Genomic DNA, 13,731 nt, shown 5'->3' with positions numbered 1-13,731 from the left:
ATATAAAACATTAAATCTAATAGCATCTTTTATCTGAATCCCCCATTTCTGTTCTAAGCAAAAGTATTGGAACATGTGACTGCCAGGTGTATTTTGTTGCCCAGGTCAGTCTAAATACATTGATTATTATTGATTATAAAAATAAATAGTGATTAATGTTTACATCCAGTTTCAGATTTGGGCTTTGTCCGTGCAGACTGTGCATTTATAGCTTTGAAGCTGAGAGGAGACGAAAAATCCATCAAAGCCATTAGAGCACAAATATTGGCAATAGCCAGTACAACCATTTGGAATGTTCTGAAGAAGAAAGTCATCACTGGTGTATTAAGTAAGAGATCAGTCGAGCAAGTAAACCAAGGAAAATCACAGCAGTTAATGATATCAGCAACATCCTCTGGAGTGCAGGAGTAAAGATTTTACAATTTACCGTTCACAAAAGACCTCATGAACAAACCAATATTACATATTTTATATAATATTATACTAGCAAGAACAATAGAAAGACCAGGCTGCAATTTACCAAAAAAGTACAGAGACGAGCATGTAGACTGTTTATTGACTGATAAGATGAGACAAAGATTAACTTTTGCTAAACTTTGGAGAAAGAACAAAATTGCTCATGATCCCAAACATGAGCTGATTTGATTGATCATCTGCCTGTGAGAAACAGCCTGAATTATTTGGAGGATTGTGAGCGGTGAGCATTTAAATAGACAAGAAACAACAGAGGACAAGAGAGGGGCGGCCATTACCAAACAAAACAGCGTTCGCTATCAAACACAATCAAACATTTGATCTGATTCGCCTGCAGGTCAAACGAAACGATCAGAGAGTTCAAATCAACTGATATGTTTAAAATAGTCTGCTTTGGTCTGTGGTATTTTTATCCTGAAGGGTTTTGTATATTTGGAGTTTTAGGGAAGTGTGAGGTCATATATCAGTCTATTGATCTATCTATCTATCCACCTGTTAGACTGCGTATCTGTCAGTCAGTGGGACGTATTGAACAAACAAGAGAAAAAAGTAAAAAGTACCTGTAAAACAGTCAATATATTTATAAAACTGAATGTATGAAAAAAGGCATGTGTTAATCACCCCATCAGTGACATCATAATCGAGTCACAGGTATAATCCATTATCCATCAAAATAGTGTTAAAAAATATACAAAAATAAATATTTATTTTTATTTTAAAGGGTTTATATATTTAGTGTTGTGAGCAGTATGAGTCTTTTATATATACCCATCTATTTATATCCATCCAATTTACTGTTACTTGACATATTTTATTCATTGTTCAATGATTCTACATCCAGGAGCTGAATATTCACTGCAGAACACGCTGAAGTGGATCTACTGATGCTACTTATCCAGATTTAGTCAGTTCTAACATCCTGTTCTATATAAATATCATATTAGAATGTTTAAATATGTTCCAATACTGATCAGAACATTAATGATTACTGATTGATTTGGAGTGTCTTAGTACTGGTGATTGTGATACTAATAGCAATATTTTAGCAGTGAGGTAACTAGTGAAGGTAGTGGTAGTAGTAGTAGTAGTAGTAGTAGTTGTAAATAGTAACAGCAATAGTAATAGTAGTTGCAGTTGTTTTAGTAGTAGTTCCAAATGTAGTAGTAGAAAAAGTAGTAGAAGTAGTAGTAATACGTTGTAGTTGTTTAAGTAGTAGTGGTAGTAGTAGTTCTATTAGTAACAGTAGTAGTAGTTGTTGTTTTAGTAGTAGTAGAAGTAGTAGTAGTAGTAGTAGTAGTAGTTGTAGCAAAAGTAGTTGTTTTAGAAGTAGTAAAAGTAGTAAAAATAAAAGTAGTTGTAGTGGTAGTTGTTTTAGAAGTAGTAATAACAGTACCAGTAGTTGATGTTTTAGTAGTTGTAATGGTATTTGTAGTAATATTTGTTTAATAGTAGTTCCAAAAGTAGTAGTAGTAGTAGTAGTTGTAGTAGTAGTTGTAGTAGTAGTAGTAGAAAAGTAGTTGAAGTAGTAGTTATAAGTTGTAGTTGTTTTAGTAGTAATAGTAATAGTAGTAGTAGTAGTAGTAGTAGTAACAGTAGTAGTAGTAGTAGTAGTAGTAGTAGTAGTTGTTGTTGTTTTAGTAGTAGTAGTAGTAGTAGTAACAGTAGTAGTAATTGTTGTTTTAGTAGTAATAGTAGTAGTAGTAGTAGTAGTTGTAGTAGTAGTTGTAGCAAAAGTAGTTGTTTTGGAAGTAGTAAAAGTAGTAAAAATAAAAGAAGTTGTAGTGGTAGTTGTTTTAGAAGTAGTAATAATAGTAGTAGTAGTTGTTGTTTTAGTAGTTGTAATGGTAGTTGTAGTAATAGTTGGTTAATAGTAGTTCCAAAGGTAGTAGTAGTTGTAGTAGTAGTAGCAAAAGTAGTAGAAGTAGTAGTAATATGTTATAGTTGTTTTAGTAGTAGTAGTAGTAGTAGTAGTAGTAGTAGTTGTTGTTTTTGTAGTAGTAGTAGTAGTAGTAGTAGTAGTAGTAGTAGTAGTAGTAGCAAAAGTAGTTGTTTTAGAAGTAGTAAAAGTAGTAAAAATAAAAGTAGTTGTAGTGGTAGTTGTTTTAGAATAGTAATAACAGTACCAGTAGTTGTTGTTTTAGTAGTTGTAATGGTAGTTGTAGTAATATTTGTTTAATAGTAGTTCTAAAAGTAGTAGTAGTAGTAGTAGGAATAGAAAAAGTAGTAAAAATAGTATTAATTTAAGTTGTAGTAGTAGTTGTAGTAGTTGTTGTTTTAGTAATAGTAATAGTAGCTGTAGTAGTATGTAGTAGTAAGTACAATGTATCATTTAACTTTTTAGAAAGTAAATTACATTAAGTATTACATTAATATATTAATATAACAGTTAAAATGAGTTTCAATGCTCTGTAATTATGATTAGGAAAATAAAAATATAAGTAAATTATAGGGCGCAATGTTAAATAACACTTAAATGTCAAATAAAAATGTAATTTGTAACATACTAAAAACTGTAGTACAGTATACTAAAATATATATTTTATATCCAATGACGTGTACTAGGAGTATGATACTTACAAAAGACAGGAACAAGAACCATATCTGTACTCTAATGTAAATATATTTAACATTAATTATAAGTATATTTCTAATATACCCAGTGTATAAGAGTGATACAGTTGTAATACTCATTAAATGTATTATAATTTTACTGTAAGCATATATATATATATATATATATATATATATATATATATATATATATATATATATATATATATATATATAGAAGTAGTTTAAATGTTTAAATGTTACTTATATAGTATATTTAAAATAGTTCCATTTTAGTACAGTTAAATAGCACAATTTAAGTAAGACTTTGTACTGTAAGTATAATTAGTACAAAAATGTTGATCCATTTTATCACTTTTTAAATATACTGATTAATAAAGTGGCTACAAGAACACTTTAATGCATTATAGCATAATAATGCTTAATATACTTGAATCTACTTTTTTGTCAATAGCGGCTCGCCCCGCTGCCTGATATAGGCTGGCAGTCGGTGCCCGCTCCCCTGTGCTCCTCTGTGCCGCTCTGCAGACGTTTCAGAGCTGCTCTGCATACTGCTCACTCATTTCATCTGCACCAGTCTAACCTCCTGTCTCACCATTAAATCCCCCGATACTACCAGTCAAACTGCTCAGCATCCGCTAAAATAACAGAAACTCTAAAACACAGAGAAAAAACCCAGATCTGATTTAACCATTTAACTCCTGCACTCACTTTACTGCATTTATCAAAACACAATTAAATAATTACACAACCTATACTACCTATACACATTCTGTATTGTCAAGTCTGAGTATGATCATGCAAATTATGATCATGCACTAATATTATTATTATTAAAAATGTATTTAAAGTGTACAATAAATAAGTTTTAGCGAAAGATGCATGTTTGAAATGGAAAAAATAGAGTTTATTATAATTACAATGTAGTATAATGTTACTCTTGTGTATAGGAAAGAAAAAAAAAAAATATATATATATATATATATTTATATAATATATTATTCATTATTATTATTATTATTATGGATAATACTAACATCTGTATATACTGTAATTTACATATGTGTTAATGTGTTAATATGATAATAAAAGTGATTTGATTTGATCATTCATTTTAAATACTATTATCAGCAAAATTTAACATTAACATTTAGCATTTAATCCTGTTTTTCGTAGATTAATCCAACATAAAATATATGTGAATGTCTAACTTGTGTCTAAGTAAAGCTGTCAAATGTAAATAAAGAGGTATAAATATATATCACTTAAGTACAGTAGTGAAGTTAAAATAATACTCCAGTAGATACAGATATAATATTTTAGTACTTAAGTACATTAGAAGTGAAGTAAAAATTATTTTCCAGTAGATACAGATACAGTATTTTAGTACTTAAGTACAGAAGTGAGGTTAAAATAATACTACAGTAGATGCAGATACAGCATTTTTGTACTTAAGTACTTTAGAAGTGAAGTTAAAATAATACTCCAGTACATACAGATACAGTATTTTAGTACTTAAGTATTTTAGTAGTGTGGTTAAAATAATACGCCAGTAGATACAGATACAGTATTTTAGTACTTAAGTACTTTAGAAGTGAAGTAAAAATAATACTCCAGTAGAAACTGATACAGCATTTTAGTACCTAAGCACTTTAAAAGTGTAGTAAAAATAATACTCCAGTAGATACAGATACAGTATTTTTTAGTACTTAAGTACAGTAGTATTGTAGTAAAAATAGTACTCCAGTACATACAGATACAGCATTTTATCACTTAAGTACAGTAAAGATTACCGCCCAAATTGATTGAACATTTGTTTTGGATACCTGTGTGCGTCAGTCTCGCGAGACACATTTAAAAACTGACGAGAAATACCATTGTGTCGGAAGAACTTTTGCATGTGCATGTGTGTGTGTGTGTGTGTGTGTGTGTGTCTACACCTCATGTCACCTTTTTATTCATATAAATTCATAGTAACACTTTATTTTCAGTGCAGGAACTTCCACTCCAACTTAAATATTTGCATCCCACAGTGAGACGTGCTGTCAGCACTCAGTGCAATGCAGACAGACAGCAGCACTATGAGTGATAAGTATATACTGTAGTGTGACTGTATATAATATATAAAGTATATATCAGTGCAGCTGGAACAGGATATAGAATCATTCATAAACTCTGCAGATTTCTGCACGTCAACAAATCTCTCACTGCGGATCCCAGAGAGGATTCCCCGCGTGTTTATCCAGCCCTTCTGCTGACAGCTGCCTCTATTTTACATTTACTGAATATACACTGTTTATAATGCGGTCGGAGCCAAAAACAGAGGGAGAGAGAGAGAGAGAGAGAGAGAGAGAGAGAGAGAAAGAGAGAGAGAGAGAGACAGAGATAGAGAGAGTGAGAGCACCACTCCTTCAATATTATTCTCTTTCTGTCAGTGCAGTGCAGATTTACATTATTCTGCATTTGTATATTTCACTTCTATCTTAGCACACCTTAAGAGGGGTTGTGTAGAGTTTAGACGAGTAACTACAGACGACAGTGATCCAAAAAGTATAAATACAGAATTCAGAACAGAAGATAAACATGAAAAAACAGATAAAACTAGTTTTGCTGAACCGGCACAGAAATATGAACGGCATCTCAATAGTACCCTTGTAAAAGAAAAGTAAATTTAAGTATATATTTTAAATATACTTAACATTAAAATTAATATATACTTAAATGCATAATACTAAATTTACTATTTTGGAACAACATCAACATCATTCGTAATACATGTTTTGCATATTGATAAGTAAGACCATATTTATCCATTAGGAAATATTGATAATATATATTTAAATGTGTTTTTATTAATAAAATGTATTTAATAATATCTTAGAGCAGTTGCTTTATTTTTTTTTTAAATATCAGAAGTCAGTTAAGTTAGTCTAGTCTTGGAAAGTAATTAAAAAAGCCTAAATCACATTTTATTTTGATTAGGGATAAGAATAATCGAATGATCTAATCAGATGAGGGTGCAGCATTAGAATGAGATGGTTTAGAAAAAAAGTACATTTTACCAAAACATGTGATGATTATTGTACCATTGTAAAAGTTTTATCTTCACACACCTTCCCTTTACAATATTATTTTAAACAAACTCACAACGGAGACAACACAACACCAGCCAAACCAATGATTATCATGACTAAAGCTCAGAAAATAGTGGAAATAGTGGAAAAAGGCAGTTCTTGTCAACGTGAAGTTCAACAAAGTTCACCAAACCACTCAGTTAAGCAATAATATAATTTTAAATTTAATTAAATACAGAATTTTAAATAAATATATTAAAAGCCACCAAAATGTGGCTTTTTGGTAAAGTTAGCCCAAACAACACTTCACTCTAATATAACAGATCTAATATGACATAATAATCTCTGTCAACTTCCAACAAACACAGATCAATAAAAGGTGCTGAAGTCACGCAATTCTCTCTCCTGCGCTGCAGCCCGCAGGTTCTGCAGGGTTAGTTAAATACAGATATATATAGAGACTGGTACCTGATCAGAGCGGGTCCGTCAGCGCTGCCCGTCTCCTTCAGCTTCGTTCTGCTGCTCTTCTTCCCTGTGAACAAGCAACACACTGTTATAAACTCAGAATACAAAAAAAAAAAAAACTTAGATTACGTTCGAACACACCTTCTCATTTTTCTTTATTTCTCTATTTAATTTATTTTCTACACTTTAGATATATTGAAAACTATTTTTTTGTCATATTAAAATCAGTAACTCTGCTCATGAGTTAGTATAAATTTGTTAATACTATTTAAGGCATATGGATTTGTGGTACGGATTTGGTGGACTTTAGAACTAGTGTAACTAAAGACTTAGTAAAGACTTTATACACAAAACCGGTGCAACTTTTGGACATATAATATAAATGTAAATGTAATTATTTCAAATTATTAATATTTTGTAAAACTACAACACTTCTGTCCTAAGCACACAAACTACATTCCTAAAAAGACTACACTAGCTAGCTAGCTAAAACATATATATATATATATATATATATAATGTGACAAACAGCACTGACCTATAAAATAATGTAATTTTGCATTGCACTGTAATAATCACAGCACTACAATAATTATAATCACAGTAAAATGAAGATACCTTTCATTATTTTGGAAAACTACAACACTTCTGTTCTGAAAACACAAAAGAAAATCCTAAAAAGAAACACTGTAGCTTTACCAACATACACACATAGCTAGCTATAACATATATCCAATATTGTTATTAAAATACAAGTATAAATAAGTAATAGTGATATAAGATACAAATAAAAAATATATATGATATACATTTTGGTCATACTTCCTTTGCACTTGCAGTACCTATAACATTATGTACTTTTTTGTTACAGTAATAATCACAGCACTGTTGTTATTATTATCACAGTAAACTAAAGACACCTTGTATCACAAACTTAACAAAATCTCAAAATATGTTACTGCTTCACCAATCAGCTGATATTATTAACAAACTATTACCAGATAACATAATCTATTATGATTTAATGTAAAAATTGTATATTTTAGTAATAATAAGCTTAATATTTAATAAAGTTTCTCTCCTAGTGCAGTACTGCTAGCGTTAGCCTTTATGTAGGTACTGTTAGCTTCAGTGTTGCTAGCATTAGCTTTAGAGTAGTTAGCAGAGCATTACAGCTGATAAACACCAAGTTAAAGTTAATTAATAAACTCTACTCTAATAAACTAAAGGAAATAAAGCTTTTAACTCAGTTACTACATATTTACTCACACAGTCTGACTGTTTACCAGCTAAAATATAACATTAATAGTTGAATAAGACTAGCTTAGCGTTAGCACTCTGAGGTAACCCTCCACTAGCATTCTCAGTTTATTTCAGATACAGATTCTGTAACTTTCTGTGTTTATATACAGCTATAAAGGGCTAATCTTATTATAATTTAATGTAGAAATAGTTTGTTTTAATAATAATAAGCTTACTATTTAATGTTTAAAGTTTCTCTCCTAGTGCAGTGCTGCTAGCATTAGCTTTAGTGTAGCTAGCATTAGCTTTAGTGTAGCTAGCTTTAGCCTTACTGTAGCTATCAGAGCAGTATAGCTGATAAACAAGTTAAAGTTAATTAATAAACTTTACTTTAATAAACTAAAGAAAATAAAGCTTTTAACTCAACTTTTAACGCTCAGAATTATTTACTACATCTTTACTCACACAGTCTGACAGTTTACCAGCTGAAATATACCAGTTAAATAAGACTAGCTTAGCATTAGCACTCTGAGGTAACCCTCCACTAGCATAGCCTTTCTGAGTTAATTTCAAATACAGATACTGTAGCTCTCTGTGTTTATATACAGTTATAGATGACTAATTTTATTATAATTTAATCTAGAAATAGTTTATTTTAGTAATAATAAGCTTACTATTTAATGAAGTTTACCTCCTAGTGCAGTGCTGCTAGCATTGGCTTTAGGGTTGCTGGTTTTAGCATTATTGTTGCTAGCATTAGCCTTAGTGTAGCTAGCATTAGCATAAGTGTTGCTTGGTTAGCTTTAGTGTACCTAGCATTAGCTTTTTAATGTAGCTAGTGTTAGCATTAGTGTTGCTAGCGTTAGCTTTATTGTAGCTAGCCTTAGCTTTAGTGTAGCTAGTGTTAGCTTTAGTGTAGCTAGCGTTAGCGTTAGTGTTGCTAGCGTTAGCTTTAGTGTAGGTAGTGTTAGCTTTAGTGTAGCTAGCGTTAGCATAAGTGTTGCTTGGTTAGCTTTAGTGTACCTAGCATTAGCTTTTTAATGTAGCTAGTGTTAACTATGGTGTAGCTAGTATTAGCTTAAGTTTTGCTGGGTCAGTTTTTGTGTAGCTAGCATTAGCTTTAGTGTTGCCAGCATTTGCTTTAGTGTAGCTAACATAGCAGTACAGCTGATAAACACCAAATTAAAATTAATTACCAAACTTTACTCTTATAAACTGAAGGAATTTAAGCTTTTAACTCCACTTTTTATGCTCATCACCGGTTACTACATGTTTACTCACACAGTCTGACTGTTTACCAGCTAAAATATACCAGTTAAATAAGACTAGCTTAGCGTTAGCACCCTGAGGTAACCCTCCACTAGCACTAGCTTTCTCAGTTCATTACAGATACAGTTACAGTTATAGAGAACTAACCTATTAAAAAATAATAATAAAATACTACTACTACTACTACTACTACTACTACTACTACTACTAATAATAATAATAATAATAATAATAATAATAATAATAATAACTGTACAGGTTATCTTGTGACTTAACCTCATCACATATCATTTTATGTGTTGAAGGAAAGGAAAATGTATATTATTTAAATGATAGAAAACAAAAATAATTCTGAAGAAAAATGTAATTGTATAATGTGCTATAAACACCATGTGGTACTACTGTTTTAGCTAAATGTGTAATTATTGCTACTACTAGCTAAAACAACTTCAGTCTTGTTACATATCATTATATCTTATTTGGCTTATGTTCATTGAAATTGTAATGATGATCAGTGGGATGCAGATACTACTTACACTTACTTACTTACTTACTTATTATTACACTTATATAGCACCTTTCTGCTACTCAAGCAACTCGATAAGACACAGCATACTCTCAACCGGAAACAACTGTCCACCTGGAGGACTGCTACTTGACCTAGCACAGAGTGGCTGTCTATATCCGGGCATACAGTCATACACAGATTAAGATTAGGGGTCTTAAAGGGCACCTGATTCAGAGAATCACCCAACTACCAAACTCAGTACTCTGGAAATACGTCAGATTTTAGACTCAGTAACATTCAGTTTAATAAATATCTGAACACAGAAAGCTGATGTCCTCCAGTAACGTATTAAACAACACTCTCCAGGAGAAGCGTCTGATTTTATCCTCTCTTTATCCTTCTAATAAACTCAGGCCGAACGCAGGACATCTGTTCTCCTCAGGAACGGCGGCAGCGGAAGTGTGAGGAACCCCGGCCGAGGGAAATGTAATTACAGTAGTAATTTTAATAAATAGCGTGAGGTAATTCTGCTCTCACTCTCCTCTCGTCCTGATTAGCTCGGGTACGGGATTCACTCTCAGGGTCTAATGTGGACAATGCATTCTAATCCCCATTGATTACACATCACACAGCGGCAATTACAACCAAACACACACACACACACACTTACACTCACATACACACACAACACACACACACACACACACACACAGCGCAACATCACTAACTCTATATCTCTGTCACTTTCTTATTCTCTCTTATACTCTTTCTATCATTCTCTTGTTCTCTCTCTATTATACTCTAATTCTCTCTCTCTCTTATTGTCTTTCTCTCTGCTCTCACTTACTCTTTTCAATTTCACAATCTCAATTTATTTTTGACTTTGCACATTTACTCTACTGTATATTCCGACAATACATAAATAAATACATAAATGAATAAAAATTCAAATGTAATGTACAATTTTTAACTAATAATTTGTATCAGTATAATTATCATTACTATAATTATCAAGAGTTACTCCGTGAACTGACTTCAATTGAAATTATTATTATTTTCTTTATATGAGTAAACTCCAGCCAGTGGCCCAGAATAGTGTTTTTTAAAACCTGTAGTTTGTTGCTCTGGGCTGAATCAGTTCACAAGTTTTCTTGGAAGAATTTTCTCTCTCGGCTTGGTTTGGTTTATTTTCACACATGGAATTGAGTGGTGTTTAGGGTTTATAAAGTCATAAAAAAACTAGATAATTGGAAAACAGCAATGTCCAGGCCTGGATAAGTTTTGGAAAAATAAAATTAGAAAGTTTAGAAAAAAGTCATGGAAATTTTGTCTACAAATCTTTGTGTTTCAGTTTTATTGATGGAAAATTACCCCTATACACTGGAGCTTTCAGTATCTGACCCACATTACATTATTGAAGATTTTGTGTCAACATTTTTTTATCAGATTCATTTTAGACCTACTATATTATATCAGTTTTTATTATAGTTTTAGTTGATTTTTGGTTGCATTGTCCATGTCTGCACTGAACTGATGTTTTAAAAAATCAGATGGTCATGAAAATTTGCCTTGAAGGAATGGAAAAGTATGAAAAAAAAAAATCATAAATATGTATGGGTTAAAAAGTGTATGATGTTTCTGATCTATAACTAATCATCCATTACCAGAACCTGACCCTATTATTAGTCTTATTAGTCTCATGGGTGAATGCCATCAAATGCATCAAATGCTCACAGCATTTTTCCACGATCTGGTGTAAAGCCTAGTAAATATCTACTGTAGATCAGTAGACAATAGTACTGTATATAATGTACCCTGTTATAAGGCTTGGTTCAGCAGCAGGTGTTTAAAAACCTTTAGATATATGTAGTGTAAATGTAATCACTGTAAATTACATTAGGTTAATTTAACCCTCCTGTTATGTTACGGGTCAAATTGACTCATCTTGAAGTTTGAAGATATATATAAAAAAAAATAGTTAAAAGTATTTTTTTTTTGTATGAAACTCCTTCTGTTCTCCTTAATTAAGTATTTGCAATCACCCCTGCAAAAACAAAGACTAAAACAAAATGTTATGTTTCAATGTTTAATGTAAAACTACTGTTTTATATGTTGGCCTTTCAAAAGTAATAAAGTAGGGAAACCTAAAAAGAAAGTTAGGAAAAAATGAGTAAATTATCCTAATTGAACCATTACCTGTTAGAGGTAAGGAACATTATTGCACTAAATATTAATTATACTGATATAATAATAATAAGCAATGGAGACCCAGAAAAAACACTGCTGGTTCTGACAAATGAACATAATAGGAGGGTTAATGCATTGGTACTTTTGGTGTTTTACAAATAGTTTCTTTTTACAACAAAACTTGCACAAAACTTTAAAATTTTATCATAAAACTGCAAAGTTATCTTCTTCCTCTTCTCATTTCTCTCTCCATTACTCTATATGTCACTCCTTAGCCTACGAAAATGTCCAAACTCCTTGACATTTTCTGTTTTTCCCTTTTTTCTTGACACTGCTCTCAACAAAAGATGGAAAAGGAGCGAATCGATAGCCGGAACGTTCGCCGGCGTCCACTCTGAGCTTTCCGCCGCTGTGTTATTTATCTATGGGATAGTGAGTGGGCGGACAGTGGGTCGGGGAAATGGACCCTCCGGCTCTCTGTAGGAGACGTTCCGTACGCCGGCCGGCTGTTTGCACGCGTGGGGCTGGTTCTGAACTGCGCGTGATGAAAGCGGGCCGTGTCGGGCTAATGCCGTCTCGGGGTGGACGAGTTTATGGATGATGGTTTTAGAGCTTAGTGAAGTAGTGGGCCTGCATCCACTTCAGTTTGCCATCCATTAGTCTCTCCTGTCCAATCAATCCATCCTCCTTGTCTTCCTCCTATTCCTCCTCTTCCCGTCTACTCTCGTCTTCTCTTCGTCTCATCTTCCCTCTCTCTAGATTGCATGTACCTCCTAAAAATACTTACTTATCTTCATCATCTTCAAAAAAAAAAAAAAAAAAAAAAAAGGTTGCATCCAGAAGGAATCGTATTGTTGGGCTCCAGGATGCGGGATGGTCTTACTGATGTATTGAACGTATAGTGGTTGTGTGGATAAAACCATAGCATGCTGAAGGATTTGAAGGACTTGAAGGATCTGTGGTATCTATGTACACGTACGTATCTAAACCAACCACAGAAAAACTGAAAAAATATGTTTTTTGTTTGAAATATGCGAGTGACCCAGTAGCTATGATTGTGGAAATTCAGAAGGCTGTACCATTAACGTCACATCAACGTCACCAAACCAATGAGACTGAATGAGAATTCATCAAACAACAAGATGAACGATTTCTTGTTGTGTTACATGGTGTGAATCTCAAGTTCGTTTGATGCCGGATTTGCCACCAGTGGCTCAATCTTATCTAAATGCTCCAGCACTCCAACAAGACAATGCTCATCCACATGCTGCTGCTATCTCAAGAGCTTGCCTTGAATACCCTTAAAAATGCTTATAACATGGCCAGCTACACCACCAGTCCAATCCCTGAATACTCCTAAAAATGTTTAGGATACTTTTGGATGCAACAATCCACCCCTATCACAAAAATCTGCAGTAACTGTGTCAGAACATTGGAGCTGCATGGGATGATCAATCATCACAGGATACTTTATTAGGAAACTCTTACTCTTAGATCTCCATCTAAGTCACAGCAATAGACAAACACAGTTATATGTCTGCATGGTGTTACTAAACACAACATGTATCTTTGGATTTAATAACTGGTTGATCCTCCTTTGGCAGCAACAACCTCAACCAAACGTTTCCTGTTGATACAGATCAGAAGAAGAAGAATTCTGGATCATTCCTCTTCACTAAACTGTTTCAATTCAGCTATAATATTCTTGGGATATCTGTGAATCTCTCTCTTGAGGTCATGATGCCACAGCATCTCAAAGAGGTCAGGACTCTCCAGAAGAAGTATTTATTTTCTTCTGTTGAAGTCGTTCGGTTGTTGATTTACTTCAATGTTTTGGGTCGTTGTCCTGTTGCATCATCCATCCTCTGTTGAGCTTCAGTTGGAGGACAGATGGTCTTGAGTTCTCCTGCAAAATGTCTTGGTTAACTTGGGAATTCATTT

The 13,731-nt window shown here is 32.8% G+C and overlaps 1 protein-coding gene across 9 annotated transcripts in view; it reads right to left on the bottom strand.

Annotated features, from left to right (window-relative positions):
• The window catches only part of tenm3 (teneurin transmembrane protein 3), a 1,272,390-nt gene that overhangs the window by 739,575 nt on the left and 519,084 nt on the right, over positions 1-13,731 (bottom strand). For all 9 annotated transcript variants that reach the window (XM_049481363.1, XM_049481365.1, XM_049481366.1 and 6 more), the window contains one exon: positions 6,588-6,651. The gene's annotated coding sequence lies outside the window, so the exon portion shown is untranslated. The remainder of the gene's footprint in view (positions 1-6,587; positions 6,652-13,731) is intronic.

Source organism: Astyanax mexicanus, chromosome 7, assembly GCF_023375975.1.
Source record: "Astyanax mexicanus isolate ESR-SI-001 chromosome 7, AstMex3_surface, whole genome shotgun sequence".
NCBI classification, from domain to species: domain Eukaryota; kingdom Metazoa; phylum Chordata; class Actinopteri; order Characiformes; family Acestrorhamphidae; genus Astyanax; species Astyanax mexicanus.
This window is presented reverse-complemented; position numbering and strand designations above follow the sequence as displayed.